General features: G+C 34.5%; 1 pseudogene; it reads left to right on the top strand.

Moving 5' to 3' along the window:
* LOC115845006 (flotillin-1 pseudogene) overlaps window positions 1-23067 on the top strand; it is a 130134-nt pseudogene extending 107067 nt beyond the window's left edge.
* The last annotated feature ends 551 nt before the right edge of the window (window positions 23068-23618 follow it).

The following is a 23618-nucleotide window of genomic DNA, read 5'->3' on the forward strand; positions in this document are numbered from 1 at the left end:
ATGTGAGTGCCACAGACAGGCCTTCTTCACTTACTAATTATAATTTGATCACTGCATATTTCTCTTTTATAACACTCTGTGTATTTTGTCTCAACTAATAATTGCATATTTATTCTTCATTAATTTATTTTCTCTAGTACTTTGTAAATTTTAGACTGGCCAAAAAAAAAAAAAAAAGCAAACATAACTATATATAGTTATGTATATAACACCCAGAGGAGTTCCTGGAATATGCAAGTATTCAGTAAAGAAATGAAAGTTTACACTGTAACAAAAATGACCATCCAGATAATGTGACCCTCAGGACTTCACCCACAAAAAGTTATGCATTTAAAATTAATTCATAATAATCTGATTATATGTCAATTATTGAAAATGACTTCATAGGAATAATGAAAATATTAAAAATTCTCTTAAGCTTTATATGTTTTTAAAGCTTTGTGTGAGAAGATAACAGGAGGGAAGACAATGCCATAATCATATATTTATGCCATTGTCCAAAATTCTATATTTGTGATTATTACTGCTTTTATTTTGATATAATGGGAGTGTTATTACTCTTTATTTAACATTGTGCTGCATGATGTCTATGAAATTGTGAGACTTAAGAAATAAGCTGAATCATTCAAACTAGTTTTACATTTTTTCATTAGTAAAGTTAATGATTTTCTACTGACATTGTCATTGTTTAAAACAACTTTATGATTTATTATGAGACACTTTCATGTAAGAACATTCACTACTTTTTAGGTATATTTTTAGGCAATTAATTCAAAAGAAGATATTAAATATTCTCACTGAACAATGGATCAATTCTAGACAAGATTATGATTGTAGCAGATGGCTTTTATGTTGTTTTCTTTCTTTCTTCACTCCTTATGCACAGGCCCAGTTTATTCATTATTTAATTAACATAAATTGATGCATATTATATGTCAAAATAGTTACAAGTTCTGGGGTAGAGCACTGCATATTGAAGACTTATTCTTGTTTTCATGATGATCACATTCTAGCAGAGACAGACAGACAATACACAAGTGCGTAAAATGCAGAAAATGTTAGGTGGTGACAAGTACCATGGAAAAAAACTCATCTGAAAAAGGTAATACATAATATTGATGGTTAAGAAACAGAGTGTCCTTTTAAATTCTGTGACTGGGGAGGAAAGGTCCTGTAGAGAATATTAAAACCCAGCAAAGACTGAAGGAAGTGAGAGATCAGCCATGCAGATACATACGGGAAATGTGTTCCAGACTAAGGGTTCACCAAGTTCAACACTTTTTATAGGGTATGCCTGCTCCATTCAAGGGAAAACAGAGTGTACTGTGTCTGGAATTGAGTGAACAAGGGAAGAAAGTATTAGGAAATGAGACCAGAATGGTAAACATGGGCTAAATTATGTAGGGCCTAATATGGTTTTGTTTACTACTCTCAGTAAAATGTAAAGCCATTGCAAGAAATTAAGCAATAAGTTACATTATATAATTAAGTTTTCTAAAAAGACCCTTCTGGCCACCCTGTTCATATATGGCTAATAGTTAAATCAAGATGAGGACACAAGGGCTAAAACTGATTATTGGACTTAGCAACATGGAGATCTTTTGTGATTTTTAGAGTTGCAATTTCAATGGTATTGTTGTGAAATCTGAATGAGAGAAGATTTAGAGATGAAATTAATAAGAGGAATTGATTATGACAAGTATAGATGACTCTGTTGAGTCCCAAAATTTTTTCAGTTTCCCAGGTTATTCCACTCCAGTGCCCATCCACATATACTATTCTTGCTTTGGACTTTGGCCATCCTAAGGTCATTTCTCTAAGGACATGTTTTTTACTGGATTATATGTTTAAGAAATAAATTCTAACAATTTCATACCCACTAAGCGTTAAATCTTTTCAAATTTATTTTTCAGAAGTTCCATATGATTTTTAAAGGAAACACTTAAATATAACACTGTGACACAAAATAATGACCCAGATTTTCATTTTTTTTCAAGTATTTCACAAAGTGGTGAGGTGATAACTTAGGGAGCTCCCTGTACTGATGCATTTGTTGTAGTTATTTGCATATTTCATATGCATCAATATGCATATAAAGCTTGACTTTCCAGTTTAAACTGCTGGAAAACACACACAAGTATATACTACATATGCACATACCAAGTATAATATACTATAGTCAAAGGTCACTAAATTTAAGGCAGGATATCTAGAATTTAGTCCCTATTTCACCACCCCCTATATGTGTGTCCTTGGATATGTCCCCCAATATACTTTTGATATCAAAAATGAAAGTGTCACAACTACCACAGATGATTACTGTGGACAAAAAGTAAGAGAATATTAATGAAAACAATTGGTAAATTATAGCATATTTATAGATATACATATATATTCCAATTAATAATTTTATAACAAATACGTTAATGTGGATACTTACCTAAATCATTTATCACCTAATGGTGCATTTTTATAAAACTGAGGCAAAATTCTTAGAGTTTTCTCACCTTGTTAAGCATCATAATGCATATCATTGTGTGGTATCTTTTACACAGTTTGCAAAATTCTTATTTTCCTTGTTATCATATAATTATTTTAAATGTATAATATTCTTTCAAACATTTCCTATGTTAGGAAATAATTTCTACAAGAATTCATACTATTTCCACATGGTCAAATGGTGACATCTGGGGGCTGGAGGAAGGGGCTTGTGATCAAATGCTTAATGGGTATAGGATTTTCTTTTGAGATGATAAAACTGTTTTGGGATTAGGTAGAAATGGTAGTTACACACCATTTTGAGTGTATTAAGTGTCACTGAATTGTTCTTGTTAAAATTTAGGAATGTGAAAATTTAGCTCAATTTAAAAGACTAAAAACAAATTAAGAATATAATTTATAGTTTTGTCTTAAATCTAAGGGAATATCCCCTTCCACAATCAATCATTAGATAACAAACTGTATGGTCATCTTATAAAACTTTATAAAATGATAGTTTATCTTGATTTGGACAATAAAATATATGGCTACCGTATTTAAAGTCCATAAAATAGTTAGGTACTAAGCTATATTCTTAAAATATTTCTACTTCTTTATACAAGGAAAAGTTCAATATTTTCAGAACACTTGAAGGACCCCTAATTTATATAAATATTTAGCTTGAAGCTGACATTTTATATTGTCATAATTAGAATTCTACAGGTCTTCTAAATATTACCTCCAATGTTATGTGAAATCTTCTAATTTCTCTGCTTTCATCTGATTTTTATATTGAATTTAAACAGAATTTGTACAGTAAAAGTAACTAATAATCCTTTCTTTGTGAATGATAGTAATATGTTTCCCTTATTAATTCATATAATATTTTTAAATTTTGGCAGTGTTGACAATTATTTCTTATTTGGTTGGGTAATTACAATAACTGCAAATAGTTGAATCTCAGTAGCTTAGTTTTACATGTGAGCTTCTTTTTGCTCCTTGATACACACCTCAGAGGCTATTAGTGCATTATTGCTACTTTATAAAACATTCTGTACTAAAATTCAGTAGATTCTTTTTTTATAATTTTAGTATTTTAAAGCTCTGTGACATCATTAGATATACATTGTATAATGGATGTTTACATCTTTCAAAAAAACATTTTACTTTTTAATTGGCCTATTATTAATAAAGTGGGGAATTTTACAATATCAATGGCCTGATTATTCAACAATTAATAGCTTTGGAAAATAAAAGAAGAGGGATTATTAGAAAATAAAAATGATTTTATATATATATCATTTAATTTTAATATGTAGACTTCTTTCTGGTATCCTAATTCAGACATACAATTTTTTATATAATAAGAGCTGTGATTATGAACTGGATGTTGATGATATTAACAAATTATTTTAGTAATTTCGTGTATGATAACGGCACAGAGTGTATGTTTAAACAAAAGCTCTTTTGGCTTAGTCACATAGCCCACTCAGGGAACTGTGACTTTCTTCCTTTCCCCAGGCAATCTGTATCTCATCCTTCCCAGTTACTCATTACTCAATAAATAATATCAACAAGGAATTAACAATGGTTGGATTTGCATACAGTCTTTGTTCAGAGTTTCCCTTGTCTTGGATAAAGTAGATTTAGGTCAATACTGAGTAATTCCATGAGTAAAGATTATACAATGTATACAAACATGGACAAAATCTTCTCGCATCTGAAACTAGAATAAAGATCTTAGAACCTTCTTTTAATCCATTTTTTCCAGTTTACCTCCACCCCAATCCTTGCTATCCTTGCTATAGCTTATCCAGACAGTTAAAAACAATGCTTAAAGGAAAAAAAGTCTACAAAATTAGAATTTTAGCCTCAAACACATTAAAGATATCCCTGATGAGATTTCTGATATTCTTTTACTAGCTGGTCTATTTTTCATAAAATTTTACCTACTATTATTTGCAAATTTCTACAGATGTTGATAGAAGCACTTAACTGTATGTTACTTTCCCAAAGCTAAATTTATTTCTTCCTCCTTCTATTATTAGTCTCTGGGTATAATATATCAGTTTGAATTTTAAGTGAATTATTTAAAATATATGTTTTTCTGGAGGATCATTTTCTCTAGACTTATATTCTTATTTGACTATACATTTGGACAATAAATAATTTTGTTACCCTATAGAGCTGTTGAATAAGTATTAATATAATGATTAACATACCACATATTATTTACTATTAATGTCGTTGTTTTATTTCTTCTTGGAGAAAAAACTAAGCAAAAATATTCTTTGCCATATACTCTATTTTTCCTAACTTTAAACCTTAGAGATCACTGCTTTGTAAATTCTAAGTTCCATCTTATCTGGGATATAACTATAACCAAGCTACAAAGACAATATTTTCTTTGATGTATGTTTCCAAAGTCACCCACCTACATTAAATGGAGTCAACATGTTGCTCCTTAATCTGACTGTTCCAAATAATTTTACCAGAGAAAATAGAAGTTCCAGGCACAGTGGCCAAGAAGATGTAGCAGTAAATAAAACAATGGTAGTGATGATTTTGCATTATCTAATGATAGATAAGACCATAGGATTCCCCAACATTGACCTCATTATCCTGAGCCTCCAGCCCTCCCAGCCATATCTTTTAAAGTTAACATGCTTGTTAAAAAAATATTTTTTAATGAAAATATACACCCTCTCCAAGATTTTCAATAAGATTAATGTCTTATTAAATTTGAAATAGTTGCATTTAGCTTTATCAGCTTACTAGGTTAACTACCAAACATGTTCAATTTTCTAGAAGTGAATGACATTAAGGTCTCCTTCCTGGACTTACCTTGTCCTCTTCATTGTGTTCAAACCTCTAGATAATAAATTGTCCTTCGGATCCACATATTCAGCCTAATTCCCAAGATCCGTAAGGCCCTCTTATGTATCAGGGCCTGTGTTGATTAAGCCTCTACAAGTTCTGTGTCCATTGAATACTTGTGGCATTGAAGCAATTTAAGTATAATGTATTTGCCTATTAGAATTATGTCCCCCAGAAAATGTGTTGTCCTTCATACCTATAAAATTGTCTGAACAGAATGTCATTCTGATTCACAGCAACACATGCATCAGATGTCATCTACCAGTCGGAGTAAATCCAGTCAAGCTTAGAGGGAAAATTTATCTCCAGGCTGAATAAGAACCAATATTATAAAAATAATAAAAATGTAACCTAAGTGAAAATTTCTACACTGCTATATTCAAGCGGAATATCGCTGGACACAGATTGATGTCTTTCCTTCAGATCATCAAAGTATACTTGTTGGGTAAATTTCATAACTTGAATCCATTCAATTCTTCTAAAAGGATAACAAATCAGGGGTGTCTTTGAGAACTGGCCATGAATTGGCATCAAAACTGAGAGAAACAACTCTGAATATTCTCTTATTCTTATATGAGCTCTTTGAAGAGAGTGATGGTATATTTCTCAGCATCATTCTCCATTTATGGGCTTCCGTACTTTCTGTGACAACTTCCCCTAATTTTCTATTTTTTACCTATCATTATACAGACTTGGCGTTCTGAATGAGAGTCTCTGATTAAGCCATCTGTACTGGCTATCCACAGGGCAAGTTTCAGGAATAGACCTACCAGAGTTTTCTTTTTCGTTTTGCCTCTGGAAGGAGTAGTATTAGGAAATTAAAATATAATGTGATTGCCTTTACCACTAGGAAGTTGGGTGCACGTATCATCAATTCTAATTTAAGCTCTGAAGAAAGGTCACTCTTCAGCCTACTCTTGTTTTATTCTGAGAAATTAAAATAGTGTCCTGAGAAAAAGTCTTCTTCTGCTGGTTAATAAGTGCAGTCCCTCTCCTGGTGTAATTGTATCTGTCAAGGTAATGGCAAACATTTTGTGATGTAGGAGACAGAGAAAATTTTATCATCCCATGATTCCCCCAACACAGGCCCCCACTCCCACCAACACTTATGACACCTTTTCAAAGAATTTGCTATTCACTCACATTCAGATGAAGTACACATTCACCCAGATGAGGCAGCCAGCCCTTCATTCTCTTATCATCTCCTATTCTAGTTACTATGGCTGTGTAGCAAATTACTTCAAAGTTTACCTCAAGATTGTGAGCAAATTTCAGCATAAAACCATTATCTATTATGCACCTGAATAACACTGGTTAAGAATTCAGAAAGGCCATAATGGAGATCATTTATCACTGCTCCATTAAATCTGAGGCCTGAGAGGGAAGACTCCAAGACTGGAGGCTGAAATAATCTGAAGGCTCTCTAAGTCACATGTTTGAAGGAAGATGCTGGCTGACAGTGGGAAGGACCTTGTTAACTTACCACCTGGGCCTATACATGTAGATTCCCCAAGTTGTCTTCCTCATAGGATGGTGGTTGGGTTCCCAGGACAAATATCTTTAGAGTGAGGAAGGTAGAATCTATGTACTTTTTACGATTTGTCCTCAAAAGCCACAGAGTATCCCTTTGGCCATACTCCAAGGGTCTAAACCAGGTTGGTCACCAACCACCAGGGCTGAAGACAAGTAGTGGTCAACGGCCTGTTAGGAGCCAGGCCACACAGCAGAGAGGAGCAGCAAGCGGGTGAGCAAGCGAAGTTTCATCTGCTCTTCCCCATCGCTGCCATTACCACCTGAACCATTCCCCCCATCGCTCCCGTTACCACCTGAACCATCCGCCCCATCACTAGCATTACCACCTGAAACACCTGTCCCCAGTCCGTGGAAAAATTGTCTTCCACAAAACCGGTCCCTGGTGCCAAAAAAGATGGGGACTGCTGTGCTAAGCAATCCACAAGGTCAACCTCAGATTCAGCTGAGGGGGATATAGACCCCACCTCTCAATGAAAGGAGTGTCAGTAACAGCAAAAGTAAAACTTATAAGGGGTTGTGGGGGAAGGATGGAGTGGGAGTTTGGGCTTAGCAGATCCAAACTAGTATATATAGGATAGATAAACAACAGGGTCCTACTGTGTAGCACAGGGAACTATATTCAATATCTTGTGATAAACTATAATGGAAAAGAATATGAAAAACAATAAATAAATAAATATCTATATCTGAATCACCTTGCTGTACAGCAGAAACTAACACAACATTGTAAATAAACTAACTTCAATAAAATATTTAAAATATTTTTTTAATGTAAAACATGTAAGATGGGAGAGAGAAGAGAGAGGACACTAGAGAATTGTGGAAATCAGTGAAAGTCTAAAACATGGGTAATTGAAATTCAAGAATGTGAGGAGAGAGAATACAGAAAGCCAATATTTGAAATGATAATGAACACACGTTTCCAAAATCTGCTGAAAGATACTAGAAGGGAAAGGCATAACTGTTTTGGTAGTCTTTACTCCAGCATCGAGGGTACCTGAGGAGTCAATTCTTGATTAAATCTACCTTAAAACATCACCTCAGGGAACTATTAGGAATTTGATTGTATTGGCTCAATGATAAATGAGAATCCAGCCCAGGGCTATGTACTGAATTAGCATCTGTATCTCAATGTCAATGTTGTTTATCAAGTAATGAATAACTGGATATGGTTAGATGCAGCTGCACTAGAAAATGGACATTATTATGTATGCCTTGAGAATTTTGCACCTAGCTAGTAACATAGCCTTGAGGGAATAATGTGAGCTGCTAAGGAAAATCACTGAAAGGAAACCATGGCTTCTTTGAGCAGACCTCTTCCTCAAGTTATGTTAATCTCTCATAATTACACACATCTAGACTGTAGGATATCTGGACCTTCGGAAATAGTGACTATAGGTCTTAGACTTTAGCTATTCTATGTTGGTTACCTCACCCTCAGAGAATATTGATACTCTTAGCTTTTAGCTAAGTACACTTGATATGGAGAGAAGCCTATTTACTCTCATGAATCTGCCCATCCAAACCTATGACCACTGCTCCTTAAAAAGCAGAATGGGCATTGCAGGTAGGTTGTAAATAAAGGGGGGCATAGAAAGTAGAAAATGGCTCTGAGATATTATTTTTTGGTGTTGCCAATCTCTTAAGTGGTAATACATCCACTGACATGGAAGGCAAAGTAAACAAAATCAAACAAAGAGAATGTTGAGACATATTTGAAACTGTGACAAGAAGAATAACATTCCTCCCCCACAAGATGCCTTTTCTATAGTTTCCTATATCTGTGGATATGTTACCTTGTATGGCAAAAGCATCTGCAGATTAAGTTAAGAACCTTGAGATTTTCCTGAATTATCTGAGTGGAAATAATGTCATCACAAGGGTTTTTATTAGAGGAAGGCAGGGGGATAAGAATCAGAGAAAGAAATATGATGATATAAGAAGCTGTCAATTGGAGTGAAGTGGCCATGAGCTAAGGAATGCAGGCAGCTTCCAGTGCTAGAAAAGGGAAATAAATAGATTCTCCCCTAGATCTTCCTGAAGGAATACAGTAAGTCCCCTACATACGAATGAGTTCCATTCCGAGAGCACGTTTGTAAGTTCGTAAGTCCAGCAAAGTTAGCCTAGGTATCCAACTAAAATAATTGGCTAAATAGTACTGTACTGTAATAGGTTTATAATACTTTTCACACAAATAATACATAAAAAACAAATGCAAAAAATAAAGAAAACATTTATAATCTTACAGTACAGTACCTTGAAAAATACAGTAGTACAGTACAACAACTGGCATACAGGGATTGGCATCGAGTGAGCAGGAGAGAAGAGTTACTGACTGGAGGAGGGAGAGGAGGTGGGAGATAGTAGAGCTGAAGGATGGTCAGCAACAGGAGACAGAGGGCAAGCTATCTTTTTGCATGGCTCCACTTTCTCAATTATTTTCACTTTTGTTTCCATCATCACTACTTGGCGCTTCTTAGCAGTATCAGCTATATCACCGCTGCTTTTATGCCTGCTTCCAGACTTCCTGGGCTCGAAATAAAGATACTGTATTACTGTACTCTATACAGTACAGTAAAGTACACAAAAGCACAATGACTTGTACAGGATGCACACACGTGACAAGTACACCAGACATGTGAACTAACTTATGTGGTTGGACATATGAACGCATGTTCACATCTTTGCAAGTTCACAACTTGAACGTTCGTATGTAGGGGACTTACTGTATAGCTCTACTGATATCTTGAATTTGGCCAAATAAGCCCCATTTTGCTTTTCTGACTTCAAAACTGTAAGATAATAAACATATTTTTAAGACACTAAGTTTTGGTAATTTGTTACAATAGTAACGCAGTTGTGGCTACCAATTACATAAAATGGAATGTGCAGTGATGAGTAATGAGGCAAGACAAATGATATGCCTCTGATTTAACCAGTGGTAGAAGCTATGGTATCAGTAGCCATCACCCCATGCATGGACCTTTATTCAACTCTCCTTTTAAGAGAGCAAGAGACCGTACTAGAACCTGGGCCAACCTGCTATTTACTATGAAAACATGGTCTTTAAGGGTATTAATGATGTTTCAGTCATTTAAAAGGAGAATGGTTGCTGCAAAAATAACGATAATGGAAATAAGAATGCTAAATTGAGGGGCAATATATATTTAATCAATAATGAAATAATTAAAAAGGAGGAGATTGATGTGATTGCTACAAAAAGCTAGTGGCACATTATTGCCATCTGGATGGAGAAAAACCAACCCCTGGCAGGCAACACAGCAGCTAAAAGAACCTGCCAAATATGTTCCCTTTATCTCATCTCAGATACGTTTAAATTCAAGCACATTAAAGGAGAAACACACACACACACACACACACCACACCAAGATATCAGAACAGGGTACTGAAGAAACTTAATCTTTCAATGTGGTAGTAATAGAGGATAAATGATATGATTTGAGGATCAATATAATTTCATTAAATCTCCAACAAGGGCTCCAAGATTGTACACTATAATTAAAGTTAAACAGGCTGGGTAGAGAAGAAAACTTTTTGTGGAAATAGATATTGATACACCATATACTGGAAGACAAGGGGATATGATCAGATGGTTAAAACTGAAACCTGGAATGTAAATTCATACTATGGCAGCCATTACCAATGTTATGGTGAAAATATAGATTATCCTGTACCATGGTGTGGTAACGTCACCAGTACCAGAAGACATAATTGGAATGAATGAGACCATAAATGCAATAAATCATCATTGAATACTTATAGTTGGATATTGGGCAAGTCTAAACTTTGTTTTATTATTGTGCTAAATAAAAACTTTTTGGAATTTTTGAAAGCAGAAATTTTGTATTCAAAGAAGAATAGCAGAAGTAGGCATACTAGATTCAAAATATCTCCACTTACAAGAGTTCCCACTGCCCTCTATGAAAACTAGATAGTTCCTGAAAAGTAAATGCTCACTCTTATGACTTGAATTACATAGTTTCTCTAATAGCATCTGCTGCCTGCTATGATGACAAGCTAAATTGTAAAATTGACTGTTAGGATGTTGTAGAGTTGGCTAAGGTTTCCTTTTATGTTCTATCTCAATTTTGAAGAAAGCCAAGCACATATTCCTTTTAATTTTTTTCCTTTCTTTTCTTGCTTTGTCCTGTCTGTCCCCCTCTCTCTCTTTCTTTCTTTCTTTCATTACTTTTTTACTTTATCTCTCGATTGATTGATTGATTTTTGGTGGAAACATCGGAGGAGATTATTCACTGCTCATCTCATAGGGTGTCTGAATTTTCCAGTATACTGTTAATGACCTGATGAAATGAGGTATAGACTTGATTGCCATCAAAAGTAAGTTGATTCACTACATTGATTATAATACAACATTATCTTTTTCAGAAAAGATAGCCAAGAAATTTTGGGAAATAGAATAAAGTATATGACTAATTGTTATAACATATGTACAATATGCAGTGGGATACATGACTAATGGTTAATTATACTGTCTAAAATACAGGACAAGATCAATTTGTTAAATTATTAGGAATAGCTTGAGCATGGGTCACAGAAGACATTCCATAAACAGTACAGTGTACAAACTCTTTTACTTCATTCTTCTAACAATAAAGTGCTACAACACTATAGGAGACTTTTTGGATTTTGGTAGACACATATATATCACATGAGGATCTTATTAACATCTATACAAAAGTTACCAGAAAGAAATCTGAATCTGTGAAAGTTTCAGAGCAAAAAAGGGTTTTTGAGAGACTTGCAGACAATTGCAGTGCAAGCAACACAATTAGGGATATATTATATTAATATACAAATATGTCATTAATGATGATTTTAGGGGGACATATTTTATCCATGAGGTGGTTGTAGCTTGCCTTTTGGAACCAATAGAACCTCAGAGAACTTCATTATCTTGTTGGCAGAATGGTCTAAAACTTATGTTTATTAAACAAAGCAAGATAGTTTTACAATGGAAGCTTCCAAATCTCATTTCCATATTTAAATTGGTAATTTACCACCATTTGACTACAGAAGTTGAAGAATAAGACTTTGAATAGGCAGAATTAAGGAAGTATATGTGGCTTTACAGGAAAACTTAAATCTTGTCCCCAGGAGGTGATATTTGAATATTTAAGAGCATGTGACATGACCAAAGAATTATTTCTTATGGCCAAGCAAATGAACCCTCCTTAGTTGGATAAATTAAAACAACACTCCAAAGGGAATCCAATCACAGAAATTACTGTGCAGAATATGTGAGGGGAATTAAATTTGATCATGTAGCTTCTTCCAACCCCAGGAAAGAAAAAAAAACTGTTGCTTATTCAGTTGGGGTTTAGAATTCAAAGGTGGATTTCCTACTGATCCTTGGAGGTCGCTATTTGGATATATGAAATGAGAAGGCACAGTGGTTCTTGGGCTATATGTTTGTGGGCTTGGCCACAACTAAAGATGCTGATGCAGTAAAATGCTGTTCAGAAATAATAAAGAAATGATGTAAAGATGAATCAGGAAATAGTTAACAGTAGCCTGAAGTGGCTGCAAATGGATCCTGAGAAAATACAGCTCTACATCAGGTGCTGCTTATCCTCTGATCAAAATAACACCTAACAAAAGAAGTAAGCGTTTAGAACAAAGTATTGTGCCTCAAAGCAATTCATGGGGTTATGTCTTTATATTAATATAGTCATTCCACTGGAGGCAATTGGACAAAAAACAAAACTGTTGTACAGATCTAGGAGATGCCTTATTACCCCCAAGTATCAGTTAAATTGAGAGTTGGATGAGGAAATAAAACACCTGTTAACAGAAATTTAGCTGAAGAGTAGTAGATTATATTCTGCAAAAAAATGGTCTCTGTCTCTCTTTCTTTTTCTATTTTCTGTGCTTCCATTTGGACACTTTCAATTGACTTATCTTACAATTCACTCTGTCTCTCTCTTTATTTTTTGCTGTATATAGTCTACTATTAAATTCATTTTAGAATTCTGGATTTTGCATGTTCTAGAACATCTAGATTTTTAAAAATTCACTTTATAGTTTCCTGTTAAATTCTCTATGCATTTTTCCATTTTTCATATTTTTATATATTCTAGAACTTATTAATCAGAATTATTCTAGGTCCTTGTTAGGTAACCTCAATACCTGAATCATCTGTGGGTATAATTCTGTTTTTTTTTGTCTTTCATTTCCAGTCAAATGGTCCATGTTGTTTCTGTATCTTTTCAGATACTGTTATCTTCCTTTGGAAATTATTAACATTTCCTTCTTTTAGGAAAGTAGAGTGGTTACTAGTCTCATTAATTATGGGTTGTCTTGAATTGAGTCTGGATTGCAATCCTTATAAATCTAGGTTTACCTTTGATTTGTCTTTGGGTTTCCAGGGTTTTCAACTATAATCCTCTTATATTTTGTGGACCATTGCTCTAGTGGTTTTTTTAACTCTAGTATATGCCTAATGAAGCTTTCAAAAATATCCTGTTTGCTTGTCAGTGACATTTTGCTAATGATTTTAGTCATGATTTCAAGCAACTTTAGGCTTTAGCAAATGTATTAAGAGAGAAGTAGTTATGTCTTTGAAATCCCCATCTTCACCAGAAATTCTTGTGGCATCTTTGTCCAGTCACAGTACTACTCTCTGGGCTATGATCTGGATCTTCAACGTCCTGCTTTAATCAGAATTAGGAAATTCTCTTAGAGTAGAAGCAGCTATAGCACCCAGGTCACTATTCCAAGATTTCTCCTGCTCTATGCCTTTGCATCTCTCATTTTGATCTGCACTGTTAGCTTTCTGTCTCCTTCAAACAGGTAAGATGTGTATTTTGTTGGCTTTTCTAGTTATTTTAGGTAGAAGCACTGATTGGCTTTCAGAAACTTTATTTCACGAAACTGGGAAATATTTCAAAGCATAGTTTATTAGACTTTTTTCATGTAGAGGAAATTAGAAGTCATTAGAATCTCTTAGAGCTCAATAGCATACTTATGTATAAAATAAATATGTAACAACATAAACTGTATAGGTTATAGATACACATGTTAAATTGAAAAAAAATAGGAAAAAAGTGGACACAGAAATCTTATTTTCCCATTAAATCATTCTTGTAAAAAAATGTGTCTTTCACTGAGTCTAAAAGCATCCACATACTGAAAGTATATGTTTAAATTTTTGAACAACCTGGCTGCCCGGCCAAGCATTAGATGGTTATTAATGACGCAATGCATGGTGCATAATAAAAGTAAACAACTGAGGTGGGCTTTTTTGTGCATGTACTTTGGGTTTTGTTTTTTAGTTTTTTTCTGTAGTTTTTTTTTTTTCTGATGAAAATATGTAACAGCAAAGTGTTTAGATTTTAAAAAAAACCTGAGTTGCTGCTATTCAAAGAATGGCAATAAATTTTTTATCTTATGTGATTGTAAATATAGATTTCCCTAATAATAATATATATTATACACATTATTTCAATTAGAAAACATTATTCACAGGAATATTTTACCTAAAAGTCTTATTAAATATAAAGGTTTATATTCTAATTATCTTAATTCTAGCATTTGATTCTTAATAAGAGATAATGATATATTTTTATTTTTTCTTATTTATTTCAAATATCATTGTCTCTAATGCATTTTAGTTTCTCACTGTGTAAAACATAAGAACAATATTGAAATACATTCTAAATTATTTTTTCTAAGGTAGCCATATTGTATTATTATTACTTATTATCATTAATATTATAGTTATTCCTTTTTGACCACCAAGAAAGGAGGCAAATCAAACAATGAGTAATGAAAATACCTTCCAACTTGATCCAATCTAATCAACCACTAGACCAAATGTCCAGCTTTTCTTGGAAGTAAATCATATTAGATTAAAATTGAAACACATTGCTGTGTTGTAATACCCTGGTCCTTAATTAAATTCACAGCATCTTCCTTGCAACAGGAAAAGTTTAATCCATGTGTTCTGACTGAAAGTGGGGCATACAAAAGTCCCAGTGTGGGCTATTATCTGATCCATTATGATGGCAGGTTTTTTGTTAAAAGTTGATTTGTAGGCTAATTTGGAAATTCTTAAGTGAATTATTTCAGCATGTTATCAAAAAGTGGCCTTGGGCTATTCCAAATTATGATAGCATAATTATTATCATAGGGAGATAAATTTTGTTTGCCTGAATTCTGTTCCTGGCTATCTTTGTGGGTACTTATTCAGATTAGCGTCATCTCTGTGTTAGCAAATAGCACATGTGGCTATTTTACGTGTCACTAAAAAGGCAAAATAATACTTATTAAATGGTCAGGTTATTTAATCTATAGACATTCATATAACAGAGACCAGAGAAATCATAATACAGTAATACACTTTAAATTTCTTGATTTAAATAAATGCCCTTAAGGGCTTTCATCATTTTAATTAATTACCAAAAATTGTTCCATTAGTAAATATATATATAGGAAAGTCAATTACATATTACATCTTAGTATTTCATTCTAGACTTGTAGAACTTACTCATGGTTTTTGTCTGTTTGTTTTAGTAATATAGGCCACTTCAGCAGATACTGGAATATATATATATATATATATATATATATATATATAAATTATGTATTTCTGATATAGTTAGTGGATAAAAATGTTGCATAGAAAATGTATCTGTTGACATCTCATCACTTATTGTTCCAAGGAAAAATTTCTAAACCTCAAAAATAATTATGAACAAGAGAACAATATTTTATATTAATTACTTCTGAAGTACTATTTCTAAGATATATAGTGTAGCCTCTACATATGAGATCAATAAACTTAAAAGAATACTCTTTCTTTCTCATTGACTAATTTCATGTACTTTTTGACTTCTGTGTTCTAGTTCGGAGTAGTTCATTCCCACATTTTTATCAAGTTGTGTTACTTATGTACAAAAGCTCATTGTAGTTATCAATTAATGACCTATCCTGGCCCCTTCAAATCTACTATTATACATTGTCAGAAATTATAGCTTTTCTCTGTACAAGATGAGTGCAGAGAGGAGGAACAGGAGGCTCTTCATTCTGGAATGTGTGGTTATTTTATATCAAGGTGTAGAGAGAAAATGAAGGGTTGATCGTGTTATTGGGGAAGGTTTTTCTCATACACTAAATTGAAATAAAGAAGACTAAAAATGTGGCTGTTTATCTATCACACAGAATGTCCAAAATATAATAACATAATTGAACACCCCAAAAGAAGTATAAAGAGTATTCAGTTCACTAAATTAAACAGTAATATGCTGAACTATCATACAAAAATCACCTTGACTGAATTAAAAAGAAAAACATATGAATGGAAAAATTTGAAATCAGTTAAATTAAGTTGTTTCAGTTTCAGGGTAATAGAAAAACTAAGAAACATGTTTAAAGGGGGATTTATTCACTGGAACACAGACCTTTTAATGAGAAGAATAAGATTTTAAATTTTTTATTGTAATAATAAGAACAACCATTTTTTTGTGAATTCTGTAAGACTTATCAGTGTGGTTAGCTACACCCTGAAGGACATTCATGATGATCAGATATTTGCACTCCTCAGTGAAAACTCGAACAACTCAAGTCCAGAAAGATGCTCAGATTGAGGAAGGGAGGTGAAGAGATACTGGGGTCCAAAGGCCAAACCAGGCAGAAAAATGTGTCTGCTCAGTATTTGCGTGAGATTGAGATGGCCAAGTTGCAGAGGGACAACTAGCTGAAGAAGGCCAAGTATGACATCTAGGTCAACACCCTCTGAGCACAGGGTGACCTGGCCAATCAGCTTCAGGTGGCCTAGACTAAGCTGCAGCTGGAGGAACAGGAGGCACAGGTGCAGGTGATGGAGCATCCCAGCAGGGGGCAATGCAGGAGCAGGAAATGGCCTTGCTAGAGCTAGAGATTCGAGTTCAGAATATATTTGTGTGGGTTTTTTTCTCCCCATTTAAGTGCTTTATTGATTCCCTTATATTGTTTTTAATTCATGATGTATTTTTGTAACAAGAGGCCTATACACTGAAAACAAGGTAGGAAGCAGGGAAGAAATCAATATCAGAAGATGCCTTCTAGAATCTTAGTTAAAGTCTTTGAATGAAAAAGTAAACTTCCAGTTAGCTCAAATAGGATAAAAGAAATTGACCTGGTGAAGCTAATTCAAATGATGACAGAACACAAATAAGAAACGAAATGTTGGCCAAATAGGGGAGAAAAAGGAACCTTTGTACACACTTGGTAGGAATGTAAATTGGTGCAGCCACTGTGGAAAAGAGTATGGAGGTTTCTTAAAAAACTAAAAATAGAACTACCGTATGATCCTGCAATTCCACTCCTGGGTATATATCCAAAAAAACCAAAAATACTATTTCAAAAAGATACATGCACCTCAGTGTTCATAGCAGCATTACTTACAATAGCCAAAAATATGGAAGCAAGCTAAGTGTCCATCAAGAGATAAATAAAGAAGATGTGGTGAGGGAGACCTTCAAGACGATGGAGAAGTAAGATGTGGAGATCACCTTCCTCCCCACAAATACATCAGAAATACATCTACATGTGGAACAACACCTACAGAACACCTACAAAGATTCCTACACAGGATAAATCCAAGGAGAAACATGCCAAGACACATACTAATCAAACTATAAAAATTAAATACAAAGAAAAAATATTAAAAGCAGCAAGGAAAAGACAACAAATAACATACAAGGGACTCCTCATAAGGTTAACAGCTGATCTTTCAGCAGAAACACTGCAAGCCAGAAGGGAGTGTCAGGAAATAATTAAAGTGATGAAAGGGAAAAATCAAGATTACACTACCCAGCAAGGATCTCATTCAGATTCAATGGAGAAATTAAAACCTTTACAGACAAAGAAAAGCTAAGAGAATTCAGCACCACCAAACCAGCTTTACAGCAAATGCTAAAGGAACTTCTCTAGGCAGGAAACACAAGAGAAGGAAAATATGTACAATAACAAACCCAAAACAATTAAGAAAACTGTAAGAGGAACATACATATTGATAACTACCTTAAATGTAAATGGATTAAATGTTCCAGCCAAAAGACATAGACTGGCTGAATGGATGCAAAAACAAGAGCTGTATATATGCTGTCTACTAGAGACCCACTTCAGACCTAGGGACACATACAGACTGAAAGTGAGGGGATGAAAAAGATATTCCAGGAAAATGGAAATTAAAAGAAAGCTGGAGAAGCATTCTCATATCAGACAAAATAGACTTTAAAATAAAGACTATTACAAGAGACAAAGAAGGACACTACATAATGATCAAGGGATCAATACAAGAAGATATAACACCCATATTTATGCACCCAATTTAGGAGCACCTCAATACATAAGGCAAATGCTTACAGCCATAAAAGGGGAAATTGACAGTAACACAATCATAGTAGGGGATTTTAACATCCCAGTTTCACCATTGGAAAGATCATCCAAAACGAAAATAAATAAGGAAACACAAGCTTTAAATTATACATTAAACAAAATGGACTTAATTGATGTTTATAGGACATGCAATCCAAAAACAACAGAATAAACTTTCTTCTCAAGTGCCCATGGAACATTCTCCAGGATAGATCATATTTTGGGTCACAAGTCAAGCCTTGGTAAATTTAAGAAAACTGAAATCATATCAAGTATCTTTTCTGACCACAATGCTATGAGACTAGATATTATTTACAGGAAAAAATCTGTCAAAAATATAAACATATGGAGGCTCAACAATACACTACTAAATAACCAAGAGATCACTGCAAAAATCAAAGAGGAAATCAAAAAATACCTAGAAACAAATGACAATGAAAACACAATGATGAAAAGCCTATGGGATGCAGCAAAAGAGGTTCTATGAAGGAAGTTTATAGCAACACAATGCTACCTCAAGAAACAGGAAATACCTGAAATAAACAACCTACCTTTACATCAAAAGCAATTAGAGAAAAAAGAACAAAAAATCCCCAAAGTTAGCAGAAGGAAAGAAATCATAAAAATCAGATCAGAGATAAATGAAAAAGAAATGAGGAAAACAATAACAATTATAAATAAAACTAAAAGCTGGATCTTTGAGAAGATAAACAAAATTGATAAACCATTAGCCAGATTCATCAAGAAAAAAAGAGAGAAGACTCAAATCAATAGAATTAGAATGAAAAAGAAAAACTAACAACTGACACTGCAGAAATACAAAGGATCATGAGAGATTACTACAAGCAACTATATGCAAATAAATTGGACAACTTGGAAGAAATGGACAAATTCGTAGAAAAGCAAAACCTTCTGAGACTGAACCAGGAAGAAACAGAAAATATAAATAGACCAATCACAAGCACCAAAATTGAAACTGTGATAAAAATCTTCCAACAAACAGCCCAGACCAGATGGCTTCACAGGTGAACTCTATCAAACATTTAGAGAAGAGCCAACACCTATACTTTTAAACTGTTCCAAAATATAGCAGAGGGAGGAACACATCCAAACTCATTCTATGAGGCCGCCATCACCTTGATACCAAAACCAGACACAGGTGTCACAAGGAAAGAAAACTATAGGCCAATATCATTGATGAACATAGATGTAAAAATCCTCAACAAATTACTAGCAAACAGAATCCAACAACACATTAAAAGGATCATGCAACATGGTCAAGTGGAGTTTAACTCAGGAATGCAAGGAATCTTCAATATAGGCAAAACAATCAATGTGATACACCATATTAATAAATTGAAGGAGAAAAACCATATCATCATCTTAATAGATGAAGAAAAATCTTTCGACAAAATTCAACACCCTTTTATGATAAAAACCCTTCAGAAAGTAGGCGTAGAGGGAACTTACCTCAACATAATAAAGGCCATATGTGACAAGCCCACAGCCAACATCATTCTCAGTGGTGAAAAACTGAAACCATTTCTCTAAGATCATGAACAAGAGAAGGTTGTCAACTCTCACCACAATTATTCAACATAGTTTTGGAAGTTTTAGTCAGAGTAATCAAAGAAGAAAAAGAAATAAGAGGAATCCAAATCAGAAAAGAAGAAGTAAAGCTCTCATGGTTTGTAGATGACATGATACTATACATAGAGGATCCTAAATATGTTACCAGAAAACTACTAGAGCTAATCAATGAATTTGGAAATGTAGCAGGATACAAAATTAATGCACAGAAATCTCTGGCATTCCTATACACTAATGATGAAAAATCTGAAAGTGAAATTAAGGAAACACTCCCATTTACCACTGCAACAGAAAGAATAAAATATCTAGGAATAATCTTACCTAAGGAGAAAAATGACCTGTATGCAGAAAACTATAAGGCATTGATGAAAGAAATTAAATATGATACAAATTAAATATGATACAAATAGATGGATAGATATACCATGTTCTTGGATGGGAAAAATCAACATAGTGAAAATCACTATACTACCCAAAGCAATCTACAGATTCAATTCAATCCCTATCAAACTACCAATGGCATTTTTCACAGTAGAACAAAAACTTTCACATTTATATGGAAACACAAAAGACCCCAAATAGTCAAAACAATCTTGAAAAAAGAAAAATGGAGCTGGAGGAATCAGGCTCCCAGACTTCAGATTATACTACAAAGCTGCAGTAATCAAGACAGTATGGTACTGGCACAAAAACAGAAATATAGATCAATGGAACAGGATAGAGAGCCCAGATATAAACCCACACATGTATGGTCACCTTATTTTTGATAAAGGGGGTAAGAATATACAATGGCGAAAAGATAGTCTCTTCATTAAGTGGTGCTGGGAAAACTGGACAGCTACCTGTAAAAGAATGAAATTACAACACTCTCTAACACCATACACCAAAATAAAGTCAAAATGGATTAAAGACCTAAATGTAAGACCAGACACTATAAAACTCTTAGAGGAAAACATAGGAAGAACACTCTTTCACATAAATCACAGCAAGATCCTTTTTGACCCACCTCCTAGAGAAATGGAAATACAAACAAAAATAAACAAATGGGGCCTAATGAAACATAAAAGCTTTTGCACAGCAAAGGAAACTATAAACAAGATGAAAAGACAACCCTCAGAATTGGAGAAAATATTTGCAAATGAAGCAACTGACAAAGGATTCATCTCCAAAATGTACAAGCAGCTCATGGAGCAGCTCAATATCAAAAAAACAAACAACTGAATCCAAAAATGGGCAGGAGACCTAAATAGACACTTCTCCACAGAAGATATACAGATTGCCAACAAACACATGAAAGGATGTTCAACATCACTTATCATTAGAGAAATGCAAATCAAAAATACAACGAGGTATCACCACACATCAGTCAGAATGGCCATCATAAAAAAATCTACGGACAATAAATGCTGGAGAGGCGATGGAGAAAAGGGAACATTCTTGCACTGTTGGTGGGAATGTAAATTGATACAGCCACTAGGGAGAACAGTATGGAGGTTCCTTAAAAAAAACTAAAAATAGAACTACCATATGACCCAGCAATCCCACTACTGGGCATATTTCAAAACCATAATTAAAAAAGTCATCTACCACAATGTTCACTGCAGTTGTATTTACAATAGCCAGGACATGGAAGCAACCTATGTGTCCATTGACAGATCAATGGATAAAGAAGATGTGGCACATATATACAATGGAATATTACTCAGCCATAAAAAGAAATGAAATTGAGTTATTTGTAGTGAGGTGGATGGACCTAGAGACTGTCATACAGAGTGAAGAAAGTCAGAAAGAGAAAAACAAACACAGTATGCTAACACATATGTATGGAATCTATAAAAAAGAAAAAAAAGTTCTGAAGAACCTAGGGGCTGGACAGGAATAAAGACACAGAGGTAGAGAATGGACTTGAGGACACGGGGAGGGGGAAGGGTAAGCTGGGACAAAGTGAGAGTTGCATGGACATATATACACTACGATATGTAAAATAGATAGCTAGTGGGAAACAGCCACATAGCACAGGGAGATCAACTTGGTGCTTTGTGACCACCTAGCGGGGTGGGATAAGGAGGGTGGGAGGGAGTTGTAAGAGGGAGGAGATATGGGGATATATGTATATGTATAGCTGATTCGCTTTGTTATAAAGCAGAAACTAATACAGCGTTGTAAAGCTATTATACTCCAATAAAGATATTAAAAAATAAATCAATAAATTTCAGCCCCATTAAAAAAAAGATATGGTATATATACACAAACACACATACACACATGCACACCCATAGACACTCACGCACACAATGGAATACTACTCAGCCATAAAAAGAATAAAATGTTGCCATTTGCAACATCAGGGATGGACTTGAAGGGCATTATGTTAAGTGAAATAAGTCAGACAGAGAAAGGCAAATACTGTATGATATCAATTATTTGAGGAATCTAAAAATTACAACAAACTAGTGTCTATAACAAAAAAGAAGCAGACATATATAGAGAGAACAAACTAGTGGTTACCAGTGAGGAGAGAGAAGAGGGCAGGGGCAGGATAGGGGTAGGTGAGTAATAGGTACAAATTATTATGTGTAAAATGAGCTGCAAGTATGTATTGTACAACACAGGGAATATAGCCAATATTTTATAGTAACTATAAATGGAGTATAACCTTTAAAAATCATGAATCACTATATTGTATGCCTGTGACTTATATAATATTGTACATTAACCATACTTCAATAAATAAAGAAATTAACACTAATAAAAGAAGAAGACAATGGGAACCCAGTGCTGCAAGCCTGAAGCACCTAGTCAATACAGATAATTCCCAGCTGATAACACAGAGAGAGGCAGAAGATGTTTCTGTAGGGATGCATGAGGAGACCGAGGCCTTTGCCCTAGAGGCCAGAGTCCCAGGCCAAATCTAAGCAGGTGGCCAAGCAAGCAGTAACTTTCCAGCTGTACCAGGAGGCTGCTCAGCTGATGCTGTTAGAGAATGTGCCACAGGTGGCAGGAAGGACCAGTGGTCCTTTGGCATCAGCCAATAAGGTCATGCTGGCATCCCGTGGAAGTGGACCCATGGGAGTGGCCAGAATGACCTGTGAAGTACTGGACATCCTGAGACACTGCCCTGAGAGTGTGGAGAGACTCACAGGTGTCAGCAGCTCCCAGGTAGACCACCAGCACTTGCAAACAGCCTGAGGCCTCAAATTTCACTGATGCCTAGAGTCATGGCTCAAGTTCCCTGAATGATCCCCTATTGCATGCACTTCAACTGGCCGCTCTGAACATGTTCCTTGACAGCTGTTGTTCCACCCTCATCTCTCCTTGCCAAATTGTCTGTTCTTTGCCTCAGAGGGGAAAAGTTTCTCGCCTTCCCAACTCTACACTGTCAAGACTTCCAGTCCCCTGCGGGCCCCATGCCAACCTTCTGATTACCCCACCCCACCTCAACTCATTTAACTTTACATTTCCAGTCAAATTAGACTCTGAGCCTGTTGTCTAGAATTATTTGCTGACTTAGGTTAAAGGGTTTCCTGAAGGTTCTCAATTTCACTTACTAAATAAATTGCTCTTAATAAGTTTAAAGAAAAAAGTTTGGTTCATTTTTTGCAACTAATAGAGTGATATGTAGTCTCCATTCAGTAACATACAATAAGGAAACACTTTTCTTTATGATGCTCTAAATGATACAAATGTGCTATTTTAGAGGGAAAAACACTCCCTTCCATCTAATTTTGGAAGTCTTGGTG

Source organism: Globicephala melas, chromosome 18, assembly GCF_963455315.2.
Source record: "Globicephala melas chromosome 18, mGloMel1.2, whole genome shotgun sequence".
Lineage (NCBI taxonomy): Eukaryota > Metazoa > Chordata > Mammalia > Artiodactyla > Delphinidae > Globicephala > Globicephala melas.